We start from the raw sequence: 14,159 nt of genomic DNA on the forward strand, positions 1-14,159 counted from the left end.
CAGGGAATAAAGAAAAAAAAATGAGACTGGGACAAACATGAGATCAAAAAGACTTCACTAGGTACCTGGGATTGGATAGTTGAGCTACAACTGGATACGGGAAGGGAGGAGCAGAAAATTGGAGGAGCTTCTGGAGAGTCGAAGGAATAGGAAGAAAGAAAGGCTAGAGGAACAAAAAAGTGCTATTTGTTGTTCCAGATGTCTGTGTGATAATTAATCTTCGTTGTGTCTGTTGTGTCAAAGCTTTTAGTGGCATTGTGGGCAGAACCACAATCAATATTATTTCAAAACAATGATGTCATTTAAGGAGGCAGAGTATATGAAGGGGAGGAGAAATCAGATACAAAATGCAGGAGGAAAGAAGAGGCCTATCCTGTGGGACACAGCAGAGAGAGGCTGACACTGAGCCCTTGAGAATAGAAGTGATGCAATGCCTATGAGAACATATGAGCAGGATGTTTACTGTCTTTCTGCACAGAAAAAAAAAAAGAAAGCAAAGACAACAGGAAAAATTATAGTACTGGCTACATACAACTGTTTCTTAAAGCACACATTGTCATTTGATTCATTCATCACTGAATTAATTACTTGCCATTGTGAGGCTTTGGCATGTGTAGTCGTTATTTACATGCAATGTTATGCACCAGTTATCTTACCATTGTTAAAAAAATTAATTAGGAGGCCATTAGGCTAAGACAACTCCAATGCCTTGAGATCCACCATAAGGACACTGAAACAAACTCATTGTAAACAGTAAAATGAAACTTCAGCTTAACCAATCAGAAACTACCAACTAGCCTCTAACTTGAGACTTTACTCATTAACCAATTGAATGCTCTCATTGTCTTCCTTCCATGAACACCTTATAAAAGTTTTCCCCTAGCCGGGTTCGGTGGCTCAGCCTGTAATCCCGCGCCTTTAGGAGGCTGAGGTGAGTGGATTGCCTGAGCCCGCGGGTTTCGAGACCCGCCTGGGCAGCGAGACCTCATCTCTACAATGAATCAAAAAATCAGCCAGGCATGGTAGCGCATGCCTGTAATTCCGGCTACTTGTAATGCTGAGGCGGAAAGATCGCCGGAGCCCAGCAGGTCGAGGCTGCGGTGGCCGGGAGCGGCCACTGCACTCCAGTCTGGGTGACAGAGTGAGACTCCAACTCAAAAAAAAAAAAAAGTTTTCCCCTTGAGCCCTTGTGGTGTAGCCTAAACCACTTATGGCTTGGTGCTGCCTGCCCAATTGATGTGTTTCCATTAGCCAAATAAATTCTTTAAAATTTTAATGTACCTAACTTTATCTCTCTATTTTTAACCAGCCTTTAGTACTTTTTTGTTTGTGTATTGACTCCTTTTACATTATGACAAGAGTCATTTATTGCTCTATCATTTCAGATATCTATCAAATCATCTCTTAGACCAGCAATCCCCAAACTATAGTGAACATGAGACCAATCTAAAGGGCTTGTGAAATACTGATTTCTAGACCCTACCCCACCAGAGTTCCTGACACAGTAGGTCTGGGGTGGAAAAATCCGCATTTCTTTCTTTAAAAATGTATAGAAATGAAGTCTCATGATGTTAGCAGGTTGGTCTTAAACTCCTGGCCACAAGCAATCCTTTCACAGGGCACTAATGTGCTCATTCTAGTCTCTAAGTTGTTGGTCAGGCTATAGTAGCAGCTCTAAATTCAGACTTTTTTATCTTACCATAAACAACATCAAGATGCAAATGGTCTCTTGGGCTCCAGAGGCTCCTGCATAAGTTTCTGGAAATACCCTATCTCTACTTCCAATGTGCTGGGGTTATAGGCTTGAGCCACCACACCTGGCCAAGAATCTGCATTTCTAACAAGTTTCCAGGCAATGCTGCTGCTGATTTTACAGGAACCTTACTAGGAGAAGGATGATATTTGAAAAACATAGTACTCCTACTATGTGTAAATACTATTACTGTTTAAATACAAGACTGTGTTCCAAGAAAGACATTTTTAGAGCTTAGATAAAAATTATTAGAAGCATTAATATACAAAGTAATAAATTATATTACTATATCAATAGTAAAACCAAAGAGTTCTGTGATGTTCTGAATGGAAAACTTCTGAAATTTTTAACTTTCTCTGATTAGATGACTTGCTTGAAGTTTTGGCCTTCTCAATGTAGTCTCTTCGATTTTAAAACATCAAACTTAAGAGTTGTAGAAGAAAATTTCTCCTTTTCTTCACATGATCCCAACTTGGCCCAAAGAGAATGACATATACACCAACACATCTGTTCTCTTGGAATAGCCCTGGTGAGGAAACTTGTATTTCTTTTTCCATCACCTCTGGACAGAACGTGCTACTCTTGGTTCATGCTCATAATGGGCCATACTCATGGCAGAGGAGGGTGCCACCTTTTTCTCTTTCTTTGACTCCGTGAGCTCAGATGCAAACAGGCTTATCTTCCCTTTTGTCATCATGCAGTGGGCAGGACAGTATACAATGAGGGTTTGTCCACGCAGCCAGATAGGTAAGTGAACTCAGTTTTATATGCAGGCTTGAGTACACCCCCAGTGTGTATGTGCAGATTCTGGATCTAAAAAACCTTTGTCTGGACTGCATTCACCATTTTTCAACAGAAGCCCTGCTAAACCATTGACACAGTTGGCTATCTGTTTTTTGAATGTTTGTTTCATCAGTCAACACACTGTAAGGAAGTGGGAGAGAATTTTAGACCTGCCAGATCTCTAAAATATAGGATGGGAAATGAGTAGATACATAAGTGGGTACTCAGGCATCAAAGGGCAACCCAGGGTCTTGGTGTAGGCCAGCTTGGACTAGGGCAGCTCACAATAGCTTGTAACATGGCCATAGGTGGTACCTTAGGCTCAGGGATGCTCAGGAACAGAGTTCCAGTGAGTACCACTTCCAACAGGTGGCCTTCACTATGTAAGACCTTTTTAGATAATCAAATAATTATATTGCTTTTATAGTGATTTTTTTTCTTCATATAGTGTTTCTCAGCCAGATCTGCAAAAGCAATTGAGCTACCCATGGGACACAGGGCACTAATGTGCTCATTCTAGCCTCTAGGTTTTTGGTCAGATTATAGTAGCAGTTCTAAATTCAAACTTCTTTATCTTGCTGTAAACAACATCAAGATGCAATTGGTCTCTTGGGCTCCAGAGGCTCCTGCATAGGGTTCTGGAAATACCCTATCTCTACTGCCAGGCCTTACTGTTGGCTCTGAACCAGGTATGTCGTAAAGTCTGCTCATGGGTGTGGATTTTAAAGACCTCCAACCAAAGTTTCAACCTCAGAAGGGTAGTGGAATGGACAAAGGGAAATACAGATCTTCTCCCACCAGGAATAGGCCACACTTTTAAGCTGAAGACGAGGCCAACACCAAACTAAATCACTTTCAAGAGGAACCAACTCAAGATTTCTGTTGAGAACACTCTGTAATTAGTCACTTGGTTTGCTTAGTGATGCACTGGGGAAAGAACACTGGAAAGTTTGATCTCACAACCAGAATGGCAATGAAAAGAAGTAAAAGCAACATAAGCATTACACACTGAGAGGTAAGATGGGGCAGGAATAGCTCTCTCCTTTGGAGAAAGGTGAATTCTTGAAAAAAGATGGGACTAGAAAAAAGGGAAAGGTTTTGGTTGTTACTCCATATTTAGGAGAGTTTGAAAAGTGGAGCCCAAAAAAATAAAAAAAGAGGCAAGATCATGAGCGCTACCTGGGTCAATTTCCTCCAAGGAGAATTCAGGTAGAGAAAACTATTGAGAGAGGCCCTTGTCTTTTCTTTTGTTCTTCTTATTAAAAACAACAACACATTTTTTGTCATGGAAATTTCCAGACACACACAAAAGAAGAGAGAATAATGTAATGAACTTCCACGTGCCCATCTCTCAGCTCCAGCAATTATTAACATACAGTCATTCTTGTTTCATCTGTCCTCCCCACCCCCACCAGACCATAGCTAGAGTATTTTACAGTTAATCTCAGACATAATATGATTTCATCTATATTATCTCAAAGAAATAACAATTTAAAAGACAATTTTAACTGCAATATTATTTTATATTTAAAATGTCAACAATATCTGCTTCATAGTATATAATGTCTACCTAGTTTATTCATTTCACCATTGTTCCATAAATACCATACCTATATACATACATATCCTGGGTCTGTTTGATTCAGTATCCAAAAAAAGTACTTATGTTGAATTTGGTTGAGACAATTAAGTTCATGAACTCATTATAGAAAACATGTTATTCGTTGCTGAATATCATTATGGTCACTTTTGAAGTACATCCCTTGGAAAGCTATACACCAATGCCAGTGCCTAGTACACCCATCAGAGCAATTTTGGAACTCTTTTCCTGGAATGTCTTCAGAGTTGTCATCCTGAGAATGTCAGAGTTTGAATTAGAGCAATGAATAAACATTCAATTTCTTGTTAAACTTGGCAGGAATGGTAATGAAATCAGGGACATGTTAGTCCAAGTTTATGGGAATAATGCCATGAAGAAAATGTCAGTGTACAAATGGATTAAATGTGTTTCTGAGTGGACAGAAAGTATCACTGATGAAGACAGGTCAGGATGGCCAGTAATAAGCAGAACTGATGAAAACATTGCAAAAAATTTGTCAAATTGTGCATCAAAATTGTCAGCTGACTGTGAGAGGCATAACAGACCAAATAAGCATTGTAAGATAAACAGTTAGGAAAATTTTAACTGAAAATCTTGGCATGGGAAAGGTCTGTGCAAAAATGGTCCCAAGGGAGCTCTTGCATCACGACAATGCACCAACTCACACAGCACCGTCTGTGAGGGAGTTTTCAGTCAGTAAACAAATACCTGTATTGGAACACCCTCCCTACTTACCTGATCTGGCCTCCAATACCTTTTTCCTTTACCCAAAGATAAAAGAAATATTGAAAGGGATACATTTTGATGACATTCAGGATATTATGGGTAATACGATGACAGCTCCAGAATTGCTTTGACAGGTGAACTAGGTGCTGGTGTTGGTGCATAGCTTCCCAAGGGGAGTACTTCAGAGGTGAACATGGTGATATTCAGCAATGTGGTATGTAGAACCTTTTCTAGATGAATTCACAAACTCAATTTTTAGGCCTCATATGTTCCTTAATTTTATTTTTGTTTAAAATAGAATTCTAAACACCATAATAAAAAATACTGATTAAAAAATAAAATAGAATTCTACCTCCCTCTTTCTTTTTCTAGTTTATTTGTTGAAGAAATTTTTTTCATTTGTCTTCTAGCATTTTAAGAGGTGTCCTCTTAAAATTGTAATAATAAGAGAGCAGTTGAAAAATTTCATAGAAGAGATGCATGGAGCAGTTTCAGAAACATTGGACAACATTTATGGTAGCAGAACTGGGGAAATTAGCAGAGAATGCATTAGTCATTGTTAGATGTTTGAAGGTGACACAGTCTTTTCAGGTGGCAAAGCTCCTATGGCCATGGCTGTGGGATACAGGTGGGGGAAGGAGGGGAATTTCCAGGAAACACATAGGGTTAGGACTCTGTGCAAATGTTTAGGGAAGATGAAGCACAGTAAAGAGGAGCACAGTGGGTTCAAAGGAGATCAATTCCAGGCCAGGGTTAGGTGTTGGGGCTGATGGAAGGTTCTCTATGGGCAGAATTAGAGAATTAGCCAACTTGAGTTGGTAAAGGTGATTGAATGTATTTGAACAATGAACACATCTAGCTGACTCAGAATTCACTGATTTCATATGGAGGACTCCAGAACAACTGTCTAGTCTTGAAAATAAAGAGGAAAGGAACCCTAGACCAGTAATCAGTGCTACCCAGGAAGAAAAATATGCAGTGCTCTGCTGATCCTACAGAATGAGTGGAGAAGCAGAAGGAAATGGAACTTAGGGCATATCCCATTCTGCAGGAAAACATGTAACTGAGGAGATAGTCTTACTGCTGATGATATGAGAAGAAGGTTTTCAAGCCTGGAACATTCAAAAGTCAAGGAAAGAAAAAGTTTTGGGGAAAACTACATGAAAAAGCATGATGATCCTTACTTAGAAATATCCACAATGGTTTTGGAAAGAGGTTTTTTGAGGGTAATCCTTCCAAATGAGACCACAAGGAGATTAGAGAGAACATCATCTATAAGATAGGATTCCTAGATTAAAGAACTCCAGGACCAAAGCTGCTGCAGTTCAAGGCTAAAACACTCTTGGATTTCTACTCAGAATGGAGAAATAGAGAAGAGAAAGAGGATGGGATTATAGAGAATGCAGATAATGAAGGTGCTTAAAAAGGGATTAGAAGGTATGTCATGAGGCTATGTTCAAGCTCACGGAGTGCAGGGGGGAATCAGAGCCCCAGATGTGATGATCAAAAGGGAAATAAAAATACATGCTTTAAAAAATTGTATTGGGAAATTCTCCACCACACACAAAATAGAATAATACAGTAAGTTCCCATTCTGCAACCCCAGCAACCATAAAATTGTTTTCACTTTTGTTTGAGCTATTATCTCATATAATTTTATAGTAGAGTATATTTAAGGTCCAAATATCATTTTATTTCACTAATAAAGAATGAAGAGGTTTTTTAACACACAAGAAGAACGCAAAGGGGACCAATGAAGTCTTGAGTAAAACTGGAGGAATAGAGGTGTCAGCCCCGCACATTTCAAAGTTTTAGAAGAAAGTATTTCAAATGCCACTCTCTAATGTCAAGACAATGTACGAAGGGGGATCTCGCCAAAAAAGGAACTATGTTCTGGAGGGTGGGTCCCATGTAGGACACCCAGAATTTGTTCCTCCACACCAAATGGTCAACCAAAGTTTTTATCTGGAAGTTTTGAGAAGTTTGCATCACGATTTGCAGAAGAAACTTCCCGAGTTGTGGCAAACAGGTGACTGGTTCTTTCACCATGACGATGCACTTGCCCACACTACTGAGTGTTCAACAGTTTTTGACCAAAAATGACATGACTCCCGTGCCCCACCCTCCCTATTCACCTGATTTTGTTCCAAGCGACTTTTTTCTGTTTCCTGGATGAAAAGAGTCCTCAAAGGGATACATTTTTCCAACATGGAAGAGGTGAAACAAAAAACGGCAAAAGCACCAAAAAGCATCAAAACTGATGAGCCCAAAAACTGTTTTGAGCCGTAGAAAAAAGCATCTTGATAGGTGAAGTGCATCAAATGGAGTATTTTGAAGGTAACTGAAGTTTAAACATGTAAGAATAAATATACAATTTTGTAATAAATAAATTCTGTGTCCTTAGGCGGGGTGTCCCCTCAGATACAAGAGACTTCCCCATTGGCACAGGAAGTGCAACGTTACAATCAACTGGCCATTTCTCCCTCATGGGTTTAAAATCTCTGGTAATAACCCCTGGACCACATGCGCAGTTGATGTCTATCTTGGTCAGCCTGAAACCAAAAATATTTTATTTCTAACTCTGCATTTTCCTCACATGCTTGCCTTTCCCTAAATTACACTATTTACAAAACTGGGAACAGATAATTTTGCCTGGGACAGCTGCTCCAGGAGCATAGATTGCTTGCCTGAGTTTCCTGTTCTTTAGCACAGTATAGTGCATAAGTAATTTGCGTTTGGGTTAATTCAACTTTGTCAGGTGGACGCTGGGGTGGCAGTGAGTGTGCCACTGCACTCCAGTCTGGGCAACAGAATGAGACTCCAACTCAAAAATAAGAATAAAAAAAGAAAGTCTGGCCCCAGCAGTCCAATAAAATTAGAAAGTAGAGAGGGAAAAAGTTAACATTTAGTTTACAGAAAAAAGGGGAGTTTGATTTAGAACCTCAGTGCTTTTTCTCACAATTTAATAATCAAATAATGGATATTCAAATTTGGATATTTGAATACTGTATCTATGGCTTTTTAAAAAGTGTTTTTATACTGAGCTGGTTGCACAGCAGCTTAAAACAACTTGTGATCAGGACGGTCTTAATAAAAACAATTGAACAGAAATGAATTTTCATTCTTTGATGTCGGGTGGAATTAAAGCAAATATAGTAATTCCTATTCTTCTCACATCTTTTAGGGGCAACGGTTAGGCCACTCAACACTGGTCCCAGAGGGATATAAAAGAAGCAACTTCATGAACAAAGGAGCAGGCCTACTCAGACCCAATGCAGGTTTTCTCTCTGGAGAGGTTCATCCCAGCCCCTGGCCACCCACCAGCTTGCCTGTTAAGCTCAAAAGGTTTAAAGAGCAAATACCTGGGGAGAGTTAATAGGGAGCTCTTTGGCCATCCCCACAACTCCACAGTGGTCCATGAAGGAGGAAGCTTCTACCTACACTTCTGACCTTTTTCTTGGAACTATCGCAAGGGAGTTTCTGTCCCACTTTTAATCCTTTGGAACAGGAACGGTCAGTGGATGATCCAGGAATCACATTGGTTGGGTCATACCTTACTAGAAGTGAGTTTCCTGAGCCCAGGAACAGAGAAGGTCAAGTCTTTTCTCTCTTTCTCTGACCACTATATATCCAACAATGGCCTAACATCCAGGATCTATAAGGAACTCAAATGAATCGACAGGAAAAAAACAAATAGCCCCATTAAAAAGAGGGCAAAGGGCCGGACTCGGTGGCTCAGCCTGTAATCTCGCACTTTGGGAGGCCGAGGTGAGTGGATTGCCTGAGCCCACGGGTTCGAGACCCACCTGGGTGACTTGGTGTGTCCTCATTTCTACAATAAATCAAAAAATTAGCCGTGTGGTAGCACGCACCTGTAGTTCCAGCTACTTGGAAGGATGAGGCGAAGGATCGCTGGAGCCCAGCAGGTCGAGGCTGTGGTGGCTGGAAGTGTGCCACTGCACTCCAGTCTGGGCGACAGAGTGAGACTCCAACTCAAAAAAAAAAAAAAAAAAGTGGGCAAAGGACATGAACAGACACTTCTCAAAGGAAGACATTCAAACAGGCAAACACACACACACACACACACACACACGAAAAAATGCTCAGCATCACTTATCATCAGAGAAATGCAAATAAAAATTAACATGAGATACTGTCTCACCCCAGTCAGGATGTTATCATTAAAAATAAATAAATAAATAAAAATTGGTAAGGCTATGGAGAAAAGGGAATGCTTCTATACTGTTAGGAAGAGCATAAGCTAGTGCAACCTTTGTGGAAAGCAGTGTGACGTTTTCTCAAAGAACTAAAACTTGAGCTACCATATGATCCAGCAACCCCACTTCTGGTAATATACCCAAAGGAACATAAACCACTCTACCAAAAAGACACTTGCATATGTATGTTCATTATGGCATGATTCATGATATCAAAAACATGGAACCAACCCAGATGCTCACCAGAAGTAGACTAAAGAAAATGTGGTACATATACACAGTGGAATACTACACAGCCATAAAGAACAAAATCATGTCCTTTGCAGCAACATGGATGCAGCTGGAGACCATCATTCTACGTGAACTATCACAGAAACAAAAAACTAAATACCACATGTTCTTACTCATAAGTGGGGCTTCGGCATTGGGCTTACGAGGAACAGGAGCAACTGATGCTAAGCACTATTAAGGAGGGAAGGGAAAAGGGGAAACAAGGGGCACACAACAATTGGGTACCATGTCCACTACTTGGGGGAGAGTGAACTTGCCAGAAGCCCAAACCTCATCTGCATGCAAATTACTCATAGAGCAAATCCTCACATGTACCCCACAACTCTAAAATAATTTTTTTTAAGTGAGATCAGAAGGTTAAGAGGTAGGTGGAGCCTTAACAATCTTGCTCTTTCCTGCAGGTGTCTCTGCAGGAGACTGTCCTTCTTAAGAGAGGCTGAGCACTTGGATGGGCATCCTACTTTGCAGCTCAAGTTGTACCCTAGCAGGCATATTTCAGAGTGTGCTATGCTCCGTTTCCTTGTAGATTTGAGGTGAGAGGAGGGAAGCCTCCCGTTTAAACTACATTCTCAAACATAGTTCACCAAAAGCCTTGCATTCCAGGTGTACCAGTTCATGTTCAACTATTAGTTTTGCATGTGTTCTTCTTTGGTTAAGATGGTGGAAGGGAGGTATGAGGTTTTTGATGCTGAATTAGTAATGGAACAATTCTGATTTTCACTTGGGGATAAATCCAGTTTTAGGAGCAGATTTTGGCAGAAGCCAGTGCTGACTGAATTTTAAATTGCTGAAAATTTGTTCTGCTTTTCCCAAATGTGATGGGTTTCAAGATTATAGTGTCACAACAGACATGGTTTAAGTAAGAATTCGGGAAGACATATTTGTTTTTAAAATATTCTTCTTTTAACATTTAAAAACTGTTGTTTATATACTCTCAATTTTGAAGCTCAAACATACAGAAGACAAACTATTTAAATTACCCTTTTAGCAAGGATACAAAGGATAAGCAAACATTCATAATTAACCATCTTTTTAGTGATTTTGTTGAGGAATCTGGCAACCTGAAAGAGTCTTTCCAACAGCTGCTGGACACAATGTTCTCTGTTCCAGCTTTAATTGAGATTTATAGGTCCTGATTATGCTCTGAGAAACAATTGTTTCCCACACCTAGAGTTTAGAAATGAGATTGGGTGATAAACTTTGTCTTCTGACTGAATCATATGTCATTTTTTTGTGTATACATACTTAGCTTAGTCAACAAAGAAACATTCTTGTATTTACATATGCTATAACAAAGAAATTGTCATTGTAAGCTCTATCTTACTTTGTGAATTTTATTTTCCACAGTAATGCAGGGCATTTTTATAGAAATAAAATCACATTGTCTTAAAATATCTATTATCGTCCGAGTAACACTCAGCTGCTTCCCTTGACACCAATAAATCAAAGGGGCAGGGAACTGGTAGAAAGAAGTTTATTTCTGAGCTCGAATCCAGGGAGCAGAGCCAGACTTGAGGTCTTTCTTTTTTTTTTTTTTTTTGAATTGGAGTCTCACTCTATCGCCCAGACTGGAGTGCAGTGGCCGCTCCCGGCCACCACAGCCTCGACCTGCTGGGCTCCAGCGATCCTTCCGCCTCAGCCTTCCAAGTAGCTGGAACTACAGGCGCGCGCTACCACACCCGGCTAGTTTTTTATTTATTGTAGAGATGAATTCTCGCCAAGTTGCCCAGGTGGGTCTTGAATCGAGATCTTTCTAAAATGGTTCTGCTCACCCTCCAGGCTTTTACAGTTCACTTTTATAAATCCAGAGTTGTTAGTACCTATAAATTGGCCACATGACCAGCAGAGCATTGTTTAAAACTTGACTTTCAGCCGCATTTACCGATAGTGACATTTTTCGGTCCAGATTTCCTGGTGCCAGGTATCAGAGGTATCTCATAGTTTTTATCAGTAGGGCCAGGCAGGAGCATTAATCAAGTTTGCCATAGAGTAAAGGGAGTTTACAAGGCCTGAGACATCATGCATTACACAAAAGTTATACAAATCACAAAACGTATGATTACCTTGGTACAAAAGTGATACAAATCACAAGGCTTACGATTACATTGACACTATATTATTCAAACTTATAACCACTCAGAAAAAGGGAGTAAATGGAGATCTGCATCTTTCAGTTGATTCAGCAAAGACTACAGGGAAGTCAAGGATCCCCTGAAAGTACTTACTGAGAGTGCATAGGAGATAAGGGGAAGTTCACCTCTTTTATTAGCTCTCAGGAATATTGTTCAGAAATGTACAGGAGTGCTTGTGCCCTTGCCATGCCCTTCTCTATGGTCTGTGACAATATGGACAGACATCAGCGGGTCTCTGTATCACATCCTTTAAAACCTGTTAGTCTGGATTAAAATAAATAGGTAACTACCTGTCGTTTACTTAAAATTCATTTGGAAAAAGACTTTGGGTGGGAGGGGAGTGTAGTTATGTGTTTCTGTGTATATATACCAAGTTACATAGTATTCACAGAGTCTCTGTAGTTTTAAATTTTAATTTAAAGCTTATAGTTTAGATATGACATAACCATCAGAAAATGACATTTGAGAAGGCTGAGGCGGAAGAATCTCTGGAGCCCAGCAGGTCGAGGCTGCGGTGGCCGGGAGCGGCCACTGCCCTCCAGTCTGGCCAACAGATTGAGACTCCAACTCAAAAAAAAAAAAAAAAGAAAAGAAAAGAAAATGACATTTGAAAGCAAATTGAATTTTTTCTCCACAGGTGACATGGGGTTTTAATTCTGCAGGCCATAGGACATTATTTACCTTCTTATCTAAGAGAACCATACTGTCTGCCACATAATTTGTTATGTAATTTAGTTACCCTAAGCATAAATACAATTTATCTTATTTGCTACTTAAGGAATGTTTTGAGCATACTTATAAATTAAGTTATTAAAGTTTCAAAGTGCACAGATCATATCAAGATTTGAATGAAACGAGGACTAAAATAGGCTGCAATGATAATTAAAATTCAATTTTTGAAAAATAGTATTAGTTAGTTTTCATGCAAACTTCCTTACTTGTGATTCCTGGAATCATCTCCTAAATAAACAGGGTCTGCCTTTGAGGAAACCCACATTGAGATGTCATCCAACAAAGTTTGCCTCAAAGGCTGTATTTGAAATTGATTTAGGAGGAACTAAGAAGTAAATCTGTCAAAATCTGCTTGGAATTTACATATTTCATTTCAGAAAATATTTCCAAGCTTATTCAACTTCCCTTTTTCTGGAACTCTGCCTTCTCTCCTGTGTCTCCTTTTCTCTTTAGAGAAAAAGAGAAAAATGTAGAGATGAGGGGCATGGTGCCTTTGTTTGTTTATACAAAAATTTTATAATTTAACACAAAGCAAAGACTCTGTTGGTTAATGAGGTCAGAGTTATTAGTTTGCAAGACACAGAGTAGAAGTTGTATCCCAAGAAGAATGTGGATTTATCATGTGGACTCCTATTGAAAAATCAAATAAATGAATTTTCTCGGCTCTTTGATTTCAGAAATTTTGGGTTCAAACAAGTGGCAGCTTGGAGAGGCATCTCTCCATCTTCTCCTCCTGCCTTTGGCTCCAGACCTCATACTTCCTTTCATCCCTAAAGTCTTCCTCTAGGGTTTGGAGCAGGTTCTGGCCACGGTGGCCAGCCTGCATCCTCTGCCTTGAGTACAACTGGCAGAGACTGAAGAAAACTAGAAGTCAATCAGTGAAATGTTTCGCATGATGGGCACTTTAAGATGTGCAAGACAGAAGAGGAAGCCAATGAACTGATGATTATGATTTCTGTTGAAGAGGTGTCCTTTTCAAAAGAAAAAGGGTGATGTGCTATGGACAGGGTCGAGACCTAAAGAGAAGGGATTGCAAGAAACAAGGTGAGTAGGGGCTGAGTTAGGAATCAAGGGTTAGTCATCTAGGACCCTCTGTGGAGGACTAGGAGGCCTGATTAGGCCAGCATCAATTGGGTAAGTTGAGGAAGGAAATCTCAGGATGAGATTTTACAAATGTTACAAAGAAACTTACTGATAACATCAGGAGTTGTATAAACTCACTGGTCAGCTATAAAACATTTGCAGTAAACAAAAAAGTAGCTACCCATTTGTTTTTAGTTAACTATTGTTGCTAATTAACCCTATCTTAAAGAAACAAAACACCACAATAGAGCAGCCACTTTACAAACCTGTGGCAATTTCCTGTTACAAACTTCCCCCAAAGACAATTCCTGGCCCACACTGGACCTCCACATGGTGTTATAAATACTTTTATCTAGCCCCTCCTCTTTATAGACAGACACTCTCTCTGCTGTCCGACCCATTGTGCTCTTCACAACATATCTTCCTGGATTTAATATACTCAATTAGCAGCCATTTTAACATTGCCTAAATCTCATGTTTTTCTAGTGGTTCACTTAACTTACCCTCTAATCACCAGCCAGGGACAGAACCGGTTTCTTAAAGGTAGCTGTTGATAATTATTTTACAATCCTCCTCCCCAGTTTGTTTTGTACTAATTAGCTTTTCCATTTCAAGTATTTGCCTCCACCCATAAGACTCAAGTTAACCTAATCAGCCCATCATGACTTACTGACACAGACAGACTCCTCCACCTGTCCATCACCTGATGACAGTACCTGTGCTTACCTGCCCCTTTGTGATGAGGACGAGGTGGAGCAGACCACCAATCAATCACCTTAATAACCTTCCCTCAACAAAGGGAAGGATTAAAAGGACTCAACCACAAGCAACCATTTGCCATT

This window comes from Carlito syrichta, unplaced genomic scaffold (assembly GCF_000164805.1).
Source record: "Carlito syrichta isolate Samal-C Ts95f unplaced genomic scaffold, Tarsius_syrichta-2.0.1 Scaffold100616, whole genome shotgun sequence".
Taxonomy (NCBI): Eukaryota; Metazoa; Chordata; class Mammalia; order Primates; family Tarsiidae; genus Carlito; species Carlito syrichta.